The 13,260-nt window shown below is 41.3% G+C and overlaps 1 long non-coding RNA gene across 1 annotated transcript in view; it reads right to left on the reverse strand.

Annotated features, from left to right (window-relative positions):
• LOC134736844 (uncharacterized) overlaps window positions 1-12,862 on the reverse strand; it is a 139,293-nt gene extending 126,431 nt beyond the window's left edge. The window contains exon 1 of the long non-coding RNA XR_010121229.1: window positions 12,717-12,862. This is a non-coding gene — a long non-coding RNA (uncharacterized lncRNA). The remainder of the gene's footprint in view (window positions 1-12,716) is intronic.
• Between the last annotated feature and the right edge of the window lie 398 nt (window positions 12,863-13,260).

Consider the following 13,260-nt stretch of genomic DNA (forward strand, 5'->3'; position numbering starts at 1 on the left):
ACAGTGGCTCACAGTGGCCTGTAATCCCAGCACTTTGGGAGGTTGAGGTAGGCAGATTGCTTGAGCCCAGGAGTTTGTGACCAGCCTGGGAAACATGGCAAAACCCTATCTCTACAAAAGATACATAAAAATATTAGCTGAATGTGATGTCACACACCTGCAGTCCCATCTACTCAGGAGGCTGAGGCGGGAGGATCACTTGAGCCTGGGAGGTCAAGGCTGCAGTGAGCCATGATTGCACCACTGTTCTCCAGCCTAGGCAACATAGCAAGGCCCTGTCTCAAAAAAAATGCATATATTTATATATAATATATAAATATATATATTTTTATATATATTTACATAAATATGTTATATCTATTTATATATGTATATACATTTACATATATATATAAATCTATACACACACACAAATCTATAGTAACCAAAACAGGATGACACTGGTATTAAAACAGACATGAACACATAGACCAATGGAACAGGATAGGGAACTCCAAAATAAATCCATGAATTTACAGCCAACCTATTTCCAACAAAATGCCAAGGACATATATTGGAGAAAAGACAATCTTTTCAATAAATGCTGCTGGGAAAACTGGATATCCATATGGGGAAGAATCTCTCATCTTATACAAAAACAACTTAAACCTTTGCATTAAAGACCTAAGTATAAGACCCAAAACTATAAAACAACTGGAGGAAAACACAGGGGAAATGCTTCATTACATTGGTCTGGGCAAGGGTTTTTTGGATAGGACCTCAAAAGCACAGGTAACAAAGCAGAAACAGCCAAATGGGATTACATCAAATGAAAAAGCTTCTGCACAACAAAGGAAACAATCAACAGAGTTAAGACACAACCTACAGAATGAGAGAAAATATTTGCAACCATGCATCCAACAAAGGGATAATATCTGGTGTTTATGACATAGTGGAGTGACTATAGCTAATAACAATGTACTGTATATTTCAAAATAGCTTATAAAAAGACCTTAAAAGTTATCACCACAAAAAGATGATAAAGATTTGAGGTGATGGACATGCTAGCTGCCCTGATTTGATCATTATACAATGTCCACATGTATTGAAATGTCACACTGTGCCCTATAAACATATACAATTATTATGTGTCAATTATAAATAAAATGAAAAATAAATAAATAAATTTTAAACATTTTAAATTGTGTTTGTTCCTGAAAAGATAGTCACTTAAGATAAGGGCCAAAAAAGGTTTGTTTGAAAAGGGAGAGTGAACATGTCAATGTAAACTCAAAATGAGAGGTCACAGGTAATTTATCTTTCCAGTTAGAATCTTGGCTAAATCATCATCATCACAGCACTCCATGTAGAATTTGAAGACTGCCCAGTTATGTGAGCATTTGAATATGCTAATGTTCACAGAAGAGATAGATCTACCATCTGCTCAGCTGAACTTTAAGCATTTGAATTATTCCTTAATCAGCAACTCACAATACATGCACACTAGGCTCCTGCCAAAGCATGTAACTGTGAACTTCCAATCACTAAATTTCTAGGACAAGCGAAATTATAAGACATTGGGCTTACTTCTCTTTTAGTACTGTGCCACCTCTACTGGATTAACAGGGCACCTAACCATTAATCTAACTATTCAGGAATGCATCTTGGGATCAAACCACACTATCTAAAATTTGCCTTTCTTACCTTCTTAGCCTGTCACAGAATTGCATTCACTGAATTGTGCTATGGCCTTTGCCCTTGGCTTAAATAAAGACATGCTATAGAAAACAAGTTTCTGAAGTATATTACATTTTTTTCATAAAGTTATTGAGGACATTATCTATTTAATCACTCCATAGTCTTCATATGTTAGTAAGGATGAGAACTATCTTTAAGACACAGAGTAAGAAAAAGCTTTGTTTTCCCTGAGGAACAAGTGTATTCCTCCTTCCCCACCCTCAGTACCTTCTCTCATAGGCAATATGAACGTGTAACTCATATCTCTTTGCCTTGGCTACTAGAAAGCTCAGTGTCAATTTCAGTGGGCAAGTATATTTTAGTAGAAATCTAAGATAAGATCTGCCTGTTTGTGCCCTTCCCCTTCCTCTTTATATTCTATTGTATTCACATTTGGTGTAATTTTAATTTTTAATTTTATTTTATTGTATATGTTTTACAAACTACATCAAATATCTAAAAAGTGGAGTACAAATTTAAAAAGACAAGAAGCAGCAGAAAAGTAACCATTACTTATTAGACACCTTTAAGGCATGTGTTATGGGTTTATACCCACAGAATTGTCATTCTGGCCTCCATAGAAGGTCCACATAACCCTAGAGGTGAGCACACTCTGAGACTGAAAACCAGATTGCTTAACTCTTCCTATATGTTGATGTTTATAGTTGTAAAGGCATAAGCTGAGCTTTACTGGCTGACACCTTCATTCAGTAACATTATGGAGCACATACCATTTACAGTGTAAGTATTGCGAAGAATAAGGCAGTAGAGTGTTTCAAAACACTCTAGAGCCAGACTGCCTGCACCTGAATCCTGGATCTACCATGAACAAGCTCTGTGATCTTGAGCAAGTTGTTCAACCTCTCTGTGCTTTATTTTCCTCATTTGTGTAATGGACTTAATAATAGTATCTATCTCTTAGGATTATGAAAGTCAAATGGGTTATCTGTAGAAGAGTGCCTAGAAATAGCAGGTGCTCTGTTAACTATTATTATCATTATAAAGAATAAAAAGAAGACACTGCTGTTGGCCCCAATACTTTCAACATCTAGTAGAAAGCCAGACATATAAACAGTTTTTGGTTTTCAGTTTTTGGGGTTTTTTAGTGTCATAAATAAGTACTATAGGAAGTCAAGTATAAACTACCAAGGATACAAAGGATATCATCATTTTTTCCGAGTTTGAGAACCAGCCCATCCAAAAATAATACACTGCCCTTTTATTTACATTCCTGTTGTTTTCTAATATGTAGTATGCATTCAAGATAATTTTCTTCCTCAAATTCCCATCTAACAACATGTGGTGGTTACCATTTTATTGACATTTAATCCAATTGCCCATATGTAATAGCAACAATTACAGTTTTTTATCCCTGACATTTAGGTTGTCTGAATATTATATGGCTTAAATTGGCACACAAGCTTTAACTGTCTTCAATTGCTGTCTGTGTTTCATTTTTCTGAGTTGAGAACATTTTAGCACCAGAATACACACACTTTTTCACATGCAAGCAAACACACACACACACACACACACACACACGGAAGCGTACACACAAAGGCAGTGTCTGGGTGCCATAACTGAATTCGTCCCTGCCCAGTCAATCTGCTATTTTTTTTTATCATTTCGATCGATTACGCAGCAATCAACTGGACTGATCATGTGGCAGCCCGACCAGGTCATTAAGTTGACTGTGGTAATCAGATCACCTGGGAAACATTTCGGTTCCTTTCTCATGTAGAGATGGCAGGAGTCTCCCATATCCAAAAATTTTGCGACCCCAGATAAACATCATTGCTTTAAGCCAGTATTTCTTTTTCAGGCCATTCACATAATTTAGATCTAATTGCCATGTTCCCTTTAAGCATCACTTTTTGAAATAAGCACACAGGATATGAAATCAAAACTTGGAATGTAGATGCAACATCTACAGAGACTCTCCTGTTAAATAATGCAGTTGGAAAGAGGCTCCACTGAGACAACAAGGCTTCTTGGCTGCTGTATAAAGGGCTGAATTCTGATGATGCTTAATTTCTCAATTCATAATTCCAAAGTCTGTGCAGCAGCTATGTCTAGTTAGCTACGTCTTCATGTCCTGCAGGGTGGTGGGTGCAGCTGGGCAGCAGCAGGCTGCTGGTTTGGGTTGATTGTGTGGCCTGGCCTGAAGAGTCTCCTGGGACCAGCAGTGTTCTGCAAATTAAAGTCGGCCTGGCCTGAAGGTCAGCAGCCATCCCCCAGCAGTCACTGGCCGTCCCAGCCCACTGCCCTTGAGAAATTGGTGCACTGCAAAACATATTTGCTCAGATACAGAGAGAAAGCGATTCTTCACCTAATTACATCCATTTGGCTCTGAACAGATAGATCAGGTCTCTTTGTGGGATGAACAAAGCAAGGAAAGGAATGTTTATTTGTTTCTTAAATCTCTCCAGATTTTTCTATACAGAAGCTGTGTAGCTCAAATAAAATAATGAATGTGTATGCTTTGTGAATTATGCACACTATATAAATGAGGGAAAGGGAGAGTGAGCAAAGGATGGAAAGGGTATGCACCCCACTGTAGGTTTGTCTTACACAAATGGCCTCCGTGAATTCCCATCTACAAACAGCTTCCAACCACAAATGCCTTCTCTCCAGTCTCTGCCAAAATAACAGCCATGCTCTATTATTCAAGGGCTTCTCTGAGTGCTGCTGTTCAGTCTTTCTTGGCTCTTTGAAATATCTTTACACATTTGCAGAGAGAGCTGAGTTTTAGCCAAGCATTTCACATGTAAAATACTTTGTTAACTAGGTTAAATCAGTAGACAGAGAAACCCAGAGGAGTGTTCTAGAAGTACCTATGCAGTAGCTTGAGAACCATAAAACACTAGTGTGCCAGACCATGAGGCCAGGGCCAATTGACCTCAAGCCTATTTGGGCAAAACCGCAAAGTAGGTAACATTTCTCTTTGGCCAAAGAGGTTTCCAGAGATTTTATCCTCTGCCCTCTCTTTCAGCTGGTGTCCAGATGAGTTCCTTCATTCTTTGTCTACTCCTTCCCCACCCCCATTCCCACTCCCCAAATTGTGTCCTGTTAGACCATTCACACTAAAATATATGACAGTCCTCTTGGGTTCAGTTATATTGTAATAGGGATCAATATTAAAGGATGAAGTTCTACACAGAATTTCAGGCCTTGATCATGGATGGATGTAGGGTCATATGAGCCTTTCTGACACCCCTAAACATCCTTCACTGTTGGAGGCTGCCAATTTCTCTGCTCAGTGCTGTGCCCCCAGGACTATTTCCTCATGGCTGAAGGTTTTCAGCCACGAAGAGGGCGGACTTAGAAATTATCTTGAGCATAATATTTGATCCAGGAGCCCTATGAAAACATGATCCTGGACAAATAAGGCAGATGAAGAGCTGAGAGTGAGAGCAAGCTTTCACCCCAACTTCATCAAATTCATCAGAAAAGTAAGGGTGTTTATTACCATCTATTTACTGCACAGCACCTTGCAGAAGGCAGTGGAAGCCTGTCTCAGAAAGACTTTCAAATCTTCATATTAAAGGGATTGTACAGTTGAAGAACAAAGAGATACAAAGCCCTAATGAACAGTTTAAAATATTATCACCATTCTAGTTTCTGGTCTTTAAGAGAGAACCACAGCTTTTCTAGTTATCTTAATTTCCAAGTAGTCCTAGCTGAAGTGTTCATTTATTTCCAAGATCATGTCATTAGTTACAAGGTTAAGATTCAAGTAGGCAGAGTAGAAGAAAGAAAAGCAAACTGGTGGAAGAAAAATGGACCCCATGACCTTTAGGAAGCATTTTGTTTGAAAAGCACGCATTTCATTCTAGCTAATGGTGTAAATACACAGATGTGGGGAATGGTCTCTTCGCTTTCACCCCACAGGTTTAGGGTTTGTCTAACTCTCCCACCCTGGGTTGGGCCAAACATCTTTGGGGCCCCGACATGGAAGTACTGTCTCTTCTATTAGCCTGACTATATGGAAAAGTCACCTTATTCTTGGTGAGCCCATAGTAAGCCCCTGAAAACAGAGGTTTGTCTTGTTGGAGAGTCATTAATTTGACCTCAATAAAAAAAAAGTTGATTCAAATAACAATCTGTACCTATATTCAGTTCAGAAAACTCTATGCTAAGGAAGAAAAGCAGGAAAGAAGGAAGAAGGGGAAAAAGGAAGGAAAAAAGCAACGTGGATGTGTGTTATGGACATCCACACAGTATACTTAGTTGAATTGAAGCATATTAACTAATCTCCACCATGTTCTACTGGCAGAGTCATTCCTAGATCATCCAAAGTTGTATTCAATTTTTAAAAGGAGAAAAGAAGGAAAAAAACTAGACTGACTTTTTAGATTCTATCATTAACTGTGGTAAAGGAATGGTTTTTCAGCCCCTAGATAGCTAAGGGCACTTCATAATAGAATCCAGAGCCTTTCACCCCTAAATCACTGATTTGAATCCAACCCAGGTCACTATTGACAGAATGTTATTACCTCTAGGTGCTGTCTGGTGGCCCATGTGGAATGAGTTGATGGTCTCTGTCCTGTTCCATGTGGACAGTTGCCCATGTCACCTCATTGTCAGTTTCAAACGAGAAGCCAAGGAGTTAATGGATGCGGCGCCTGAGCCCCCTCACACTGCAAGGTGGTGCCCTCCAGGTCAGAGTGGAGGACATTGGCTGTGATGTGTGAAGCTGGGCCCCGATGTCCCTCATCACTTTCCAGGACATCAATCCATCTCATTGTTCCACAATCACCTTTGCTAGGGACAAAGAATTAAAAAACGTGGCTGGGATTTTAGCCAGGATTTGTTTTCATTCTTCCTGGCAAGAGAGGCTCCAGTGATGCATTCAGCTTATATGAACTTCCAGTTCATGATCCTAATCAGAAAAAGTGAAATTGGTAACACCACAGCAAAGCCATATGAATATTCAGTTTGCAAACCAAATGTTATTGGATTATGTGTTCTACTTCCTTTGCTGTAATAGATTTTGCTGCACAATAAAGGATCTGAATTCACCCAGAGCCACAAGCACATACTAGAATTTCTATTCAAGAGGACAAAGACACACATATTTGAGAAAGGCCATGTATACTCCATGACTGTACACATGACTCCTACCTGGATGAAACTTTAGAAATCATGTAATTCAAACCCCATCTCTTTTTTTTTTCAATGAGCAAAATGATATCCACATAGGCAAAGCATCTTGTTCAAGGTCACACAGTGGGAAAACAACACGACTAATTCTGAAGTCCTGTAATCCTGAATTCAGAATTCAGAAGGTCTGCAGGGCTCTTCCACAGAAGCATTTATTTCTTTTCACTTAGCAGGTGTTTACTGAGCACTTCCTGTGAGCCGGGCTCTCTTCCAGGACCTGTGGGGCAGTAGTGGTGATGATGGAGGTTGGGGGATGGACACAAGAAGGAAAAAGCAAAACTTTCCCAGTTCAGCAGGTAGCACAGAGCCTGGCATAGTGAGATGTCAATAAACAAGAACAAAAGAATGAATGAATGAATAAAAGTTTGAAGATAGGGGTTATTTTCTGTTTGGTGTTACCAGAAACATCCCAAGACAAAGATTGGAGTACAAGTAGTTTATTTGGCAGGAGAAGTCAGGAAGCAGTGGTAGAGGAGAGGGAAAGTGACAGAGGAAGGAGATGAATGGCATATAGAGGACATCAGTGAACAGATTGCTGCTGAGGGCAACTGGGGCTCAGCCCCACTGCAGACTTCTGAGAGATAGTGAGAAATTCCTCAGGGCCAGAACATCATACAAGGTGAGGATGCTGGGATATATGTTCAGCAGCTCCCATTCATCATTGACCAAGGGCTATACAAGCAAGATATTAACCTCCAGCACTCCTGGCCTTCCTATGTGGCAGGAAAGCACACTCCTGCAGGCACAGACAGCCTCAGACACTTGCAGTAGGAAGCCATCAGCCTTTTTAGAACATGAGTGTGGAGGGGGTGTGAGCGGGACACTAATAGCTTCTGCTATAAGGATTTGTGATCTTGTTTAAGAATAGATCTAACATTTAGAAGTTATCTTTGCTTATTACTATAAGGAGCAGAGATGGAGGGTTCAGAGAAGACCTGTAACATGGGTAGCAATAATTATGTGTGCTCAGTATAGGGTCAAGTACAGGAGAAGGTGGTGCTCAAGTGGCTTGGCTCTCCGCATTGTCAATTTCTTCCCCTTTACATTGGCAACCAGCAACTTGGTGTGCTCCTGTCTCCCACCTCTTCGCCTCTCTGCTCTGCTGACTCCTCTGTAATAGCTCCTTTGCAGAATTTCTTCCTGCAAAAGCCCTTTCCTGCTCCCTCCCAGCTGCCACCCTCTCCACCTTATTGTCTTGCTCTCTGAGCCCCCAGAACTGGAGTTTCCCCCTCAAATTTTATCCTCCAAATATCTTTCTATATTTTCATCTCCTCCCCAGTATTCATGGTAACAAATTGGAATTTGTTTCTGAATAGCAGCAGACAATAGTTGCTCAAGAGAGTTAGTGAATAAATGAATCACCACATTACTAACTCAAGATGCTAGCAGTGCACGTAGGAGAACAGGCCAGACACTGAATTGAGAATTTCATAGCAACTTTCAGTCCAATTCCTGAAGAAAATTAGACAAACCCCACAGCCTTCAGGAATCAGCTGAGTTCCAATGATGTTTGCTAGTAAAACGAAGTGGAAAGCCCCTTGGAATTCTTGTGAACAAGCACTGTGCAATTCCCAGAATCTTCCCCTGGCTTCAATTTCCCTCAAAGAAACTGTCTCAGTAATGTACACAGTGATGCAAGATTGCTAAGTGCACAGACATTAAAATAAAGTTCAGGGAGGGAAATCTGTCTCAGAAGATGTCAGTGAATATGAGGAATTGTCTTGTGTTTCCCTCTTGGGCAAACCACAAGGATTTGGAGGAGAAAGGTCATACAGAAATAGATGTAAGAATTTTTTACATTCTTTTTTTTGGGGGTGGGGGTAAGGGACTCCCAATAGTTAAGAAGGGCCTATTGTGTGCAAGGAGATATTCCAGGTGCTTTGCATATTAACTCATTTAATCTTAATACAAACTTAATAATAATAAGTGGCAATATTTACTGAGGCAGTATTCTGGACACAATGCTAATACCTCAATATACAATCTTGCTCAATCCTCACAACACCACATAAGATAGGTACAATTATTATCTTCATTTTACTCATATATAAAGTGAGGATTTGTTATGATCTATAATCACCCCAAAATTACACATCTCACTTGGAACCACTGGTTCAGGGATCCACATGACTGACCAACTCTGTAAGCCATTTGGTTTCTACTGTATCACTACTGTCATGTGGGCAGCCCCATGATCTTTCACCCAGGAATCTTCTTTATATGGTGCCACCAGTGTCATGAGGTAAGGGAGAATTTGGTTACCTTCAGAGATATCAACTTCAGAAAGTTTGGGACAAAGACCACCAAAGACCTTGTGTCTTTATTAATCCATGGATCTGGCATGAGATTTTACACACCAGAAGGTCACTTCTGGTCTTCACTGTCATTTTCACAATCCTACTAAGGTTAAGTCAGTGAGAAGAAGTATTTTCCTCTACTTCTGCAAACCATAGCCTTCTGCTGGAGGCAGGATGAGATATGCAGAAGCTGCAGAAGTAGCTTTGTGCATAGCTCTTAATACTGGGCCCAAGTCTGCAGGGACTGGGAAATGAGAGCAGCACAAGAAGGCATAAGAGAAGGCCCAAGATGCACAGCTAGGTCAGGAGAGACATACACATTTGCTGATCTGAGGGACAGATGGCTAAGGCGGTTTTGTGTTGACCCCAAGAAAGCCCCAGCTCTAATCAGTAGAGCCCACAAATGCCGTAATAGTATAGCAAACAACTTTGAAAACAAACCAAAAGGACATTGTTGGGTCCAAAACTCAAAAACAAAGCTTTCTGGATGCTTGCTAGTCTCATGATCTCAACCATGGTGGTAACTGAAAGCCCATGGTGGTAACTGAAAGCCATCTGAACCATTTTCTGCTTTTAATTTAAAGCATGTGCAGACTTCAAATTACAATCTGCATGGGCCTCGAAAAGTGATTTGGACTTGCATTTCCCAAGGACACAGCATTGCTAGTAAAAATTATCCGGGCTGCCCATGAAAGCCAACTTAATCATCATCTATTGCACACAACTTCCTTAATAGCAGATTTTGAGCTTCCATTTGGGATGATGAGAATATGTCTTCTGCTGACCCCACCCCCAGAGCAGACATGCATAGAGCAGAGATCCCACTGTAGACTGAGGGTTCACCAGTGGGTCCATCAACAGCACCTCCTCCCCAGCAGCCGCCAGGTTCCACATGCAAAGCAGGGATGGGAAGGGTGGGGAGCAAATACCCCAGCATGTGGTGAAGAGGCACCTGAGGGGTCACAGAATTGGAAGGCAAACAGTGGGAGGTGGATGACTTCACTTCTCATTTGCAAAATGTGGGTGATGTACAGGGCTCTAGCGAGGATTAAACAAGAGAGTGGATTGAAAGGTGTCTAGCATAGCATATAGCACTTGGTATACAACAAATACATGTTTATTAAGAGCATATTTGCATTGTCAAAGGAAAACTTTATATTATAATCATAATCATAATGCTTTATATTCATGCAGTATTTCTCATTTCATAAAACAGCTCTGAATATTTGAACTCTAATCTTTGCAACAGTCTTGAGGGTGGGTATTAACATTATTACTATTTTACAGATGAGGAAACAGGGGCTCAAGGTGACACCGTGACTTGCCCAAGATCACACATGGAGAAAGCCCAGGTACTTCTGAGTCTACCCTGCAGGGGAATCAATCATACATTCCTTGGCTTACTACTGTAATGACTGGAAACAGTACCGTGTGACCTCTCATTCTCAAAGCAAGAATGCAATGTGCAGTTCCACAAATTTGCCTTGCAGAGAAAGCAGAGTTAAGTGAGAACAATGATTAAGTGGAACAAAGGCATTCGCTAGAACTCAGCCCTCTGGCTTTTTCTTCTCTCAATTCCCTACATAGCAGTAAAGATGACTGACCCTGACACTCCCCTCACTGGCCTTCCGTTTACTCCCAGGGACAACCCAGCTCGTTATCTGAACACCCACACCTCTTCCTTCAATTTCCCTGCTAGAAAAAAAAAAAAAAGCTTTAGAAAACAGTTCATCTGCTAATCCAACATCTCCCCACTTTCTAGAAGTCAGCAAAGTCTGCAAATTTCTCCAAGAGCCTATTCCCATCTTTAATTTTCCCAGTGTTTTCCTGGCTGTGCCACAGGCAGACATGATTGGGGATGGGGGTCAGGGATGAACAGAGCCTGCGGTCATTATCCTAGGCCATAGTACTCAGCTTGGTTACCGCCTCTAGTTGTGCACATATTTTAAAGCCAAGGCTTTTTCATCCATTTGACCTTTCTGTTCCCATCAGCCTCAGACCATTACCATGCCTGGCCACACGTTTACCGAGGAGGGAAACAGGAACCTCTTTTGTCTGTCTGCTTTATCAACCACAGTCACAAAAAAGTCTAGTCAGAACAAAGATGTTCTCTGTACCCTTCACCTGGAATGTAACACTGGCAAGAAAAAGTGTATTTAATGGTGAGAAAGGAAGAAACAGAGCTGAAAGAGGCAGCCCCCAAACGAACATCAGGCCACTTTCCCTTTCTGGCTCCTTACTGCAAGCCACCCTGTAATAGTCAACAGCACACACAAAGAGGGAAAAATTGTTTCTGGGGCTAAAGATTAAAACAAAGGCAGACTAAAGCTGGTTAATTCTTCGAATGAGACAAACATAAATGGCGCATGGATGTGCAGTAAGGTGTAAAAAAGGAAGTGAGATGCATTAGAACCAAGAGTGCATAATGTATTATCAACAGCTCTGCGGCTTTGATGGGCGAAGGCTTTTATACAGACGTCGTATTGATAGGTATTTCAACCAGCAGTAAAAAACCGTTCTTGACATTCATCTATAGGGAAAAATATCCATGTACTCTTGGCTGTAGGACCAATTAGTCTGTGAAAGCAGCGGGGTGGGGGGACAGAATATAAATGCAGGATGCATCCGCACTTGATTACTCTAATGAAATGTCCATTGATTCCTATAGATTAATGTGAGAAGAACAGCAGCTGCAGAGTGGCTAACACCTCCAGGTCAGCGGCTGTGTGTGAGGGTGTGCGTGTGTGCATGTGTGTGTGCACACCCCCATGAGTCTTGTGCCGCAGAGAAGAGAGAAATTAGAAGAGAAGGGTGTGTGTGGGTGGGTGAGACTGATTGTACTGGACAGAATCAAGGAAAGGAAGGGTCTTGTTCCTTTTGAGGAGGGGAGAGCGAGGAGTGGCTGTGTGTGTCACTGGACAATAGGAACATAGCTCGGCTACTTTCTGGGACAGGGAATGCGAGCTCTACTTCCCTCCCCTCTGCCCTCTTCCCACCCACATTTGACTTTGCTGTAAGGGGAACAGAGAGCTCACAGGTCACCTAGTTTGGTTCCATTAATTTCATATGGCCTTTAGTCACCCAGAGCAAATGTGGAGTTCAAAGATGGCTCTCTGCCAACTCACTGGTGCTCACCCTCCACCCCAGTGCTGAAATCCTGCTGCTTGCCCAAGCCAACATTGTGCCTTTGGTAAATGTGCCAAACTAAGTAATAAATACATTTGCCAAGCTCAAAGGACCCAATCCCTCCCCAAGTAATTACTAGAGCACTATTCTACCCCTCCCAGACTTGGCATCAATTTAAATTCTACATCACAAGAGCAAGAATGTTTAAAGGGTGCTTACCTCATCACCAAGCAAACAGCTCTCCCATGGCTACAAAGACCTCCTTTACTGCCCAACAACAGAAGGCCTGAGATCTGCTCAGTGTTTTACCTAAAATCTCCCCTGGCAGTATCAGTGCACAAAAATCATTTACATAAAAATTTCAATTAGCTAGTATGTCTTTGCTCCACCTGGTTCACAACAATTTCTACTTACAGAAAAGGGAGTAGTGGAAAAGTCTGAGAAGCAGGAGACCCCTGTGCCTGCAAGCATTCAGCAGCTGCAGAGGTGCTCTGAGAAAAACCAAATCTGCTGCCGTGTCTCCAAAAACGATTTTGAGGTTTCTGGACACATTCACAGGGTTATCTGCAGAACAGCAAAAATAGAACAACTAGTGAGAACTAGTCACCCTGAAAATCTTTTTACACCCAGAGAGGAACTTCTCCAGCAAGAGAATTCAAGACCCAGTAAAGCTGAGTCCCATTTAAGACCGGTAAGTTAGGAACTAGCAGGTTCAGTGTTCACAGCCATGTTCTTCTGACATCTTTAGAGGACTCGAAAGGCTAGTCAGAACATGCTGATCACTCTTACTTCTGTTTCTCTGAATCCTTATTTGTTAAAGACCAGAAGAAAAGAGACTCTTCACTGGGGAGCTAAGAAAATGGATGACCAGGGCAGAATGCATCAGCAAAGCTGCTAGTTAAGTACCAAGCGTGGATAGTTTCTGCATGTTTTACCACAAAATGTATATATTCAGCAT

This window comes from Symphalangus syndactylus, chromosome 5 (genome assembly GCF_028878055.3).
Source record: "Symphalangus syndactylus isolate Jambi chromosome 5, NHGRI_mSymSyn1-v2.1_pri, whole genome shotgun sequence".
Lineage (NCBI taxonomy): Eukaryota > Metazoa > Chordata > Mammalia > Primates > Hylobatidae > Symphalangus > Symphalangus syndactylus.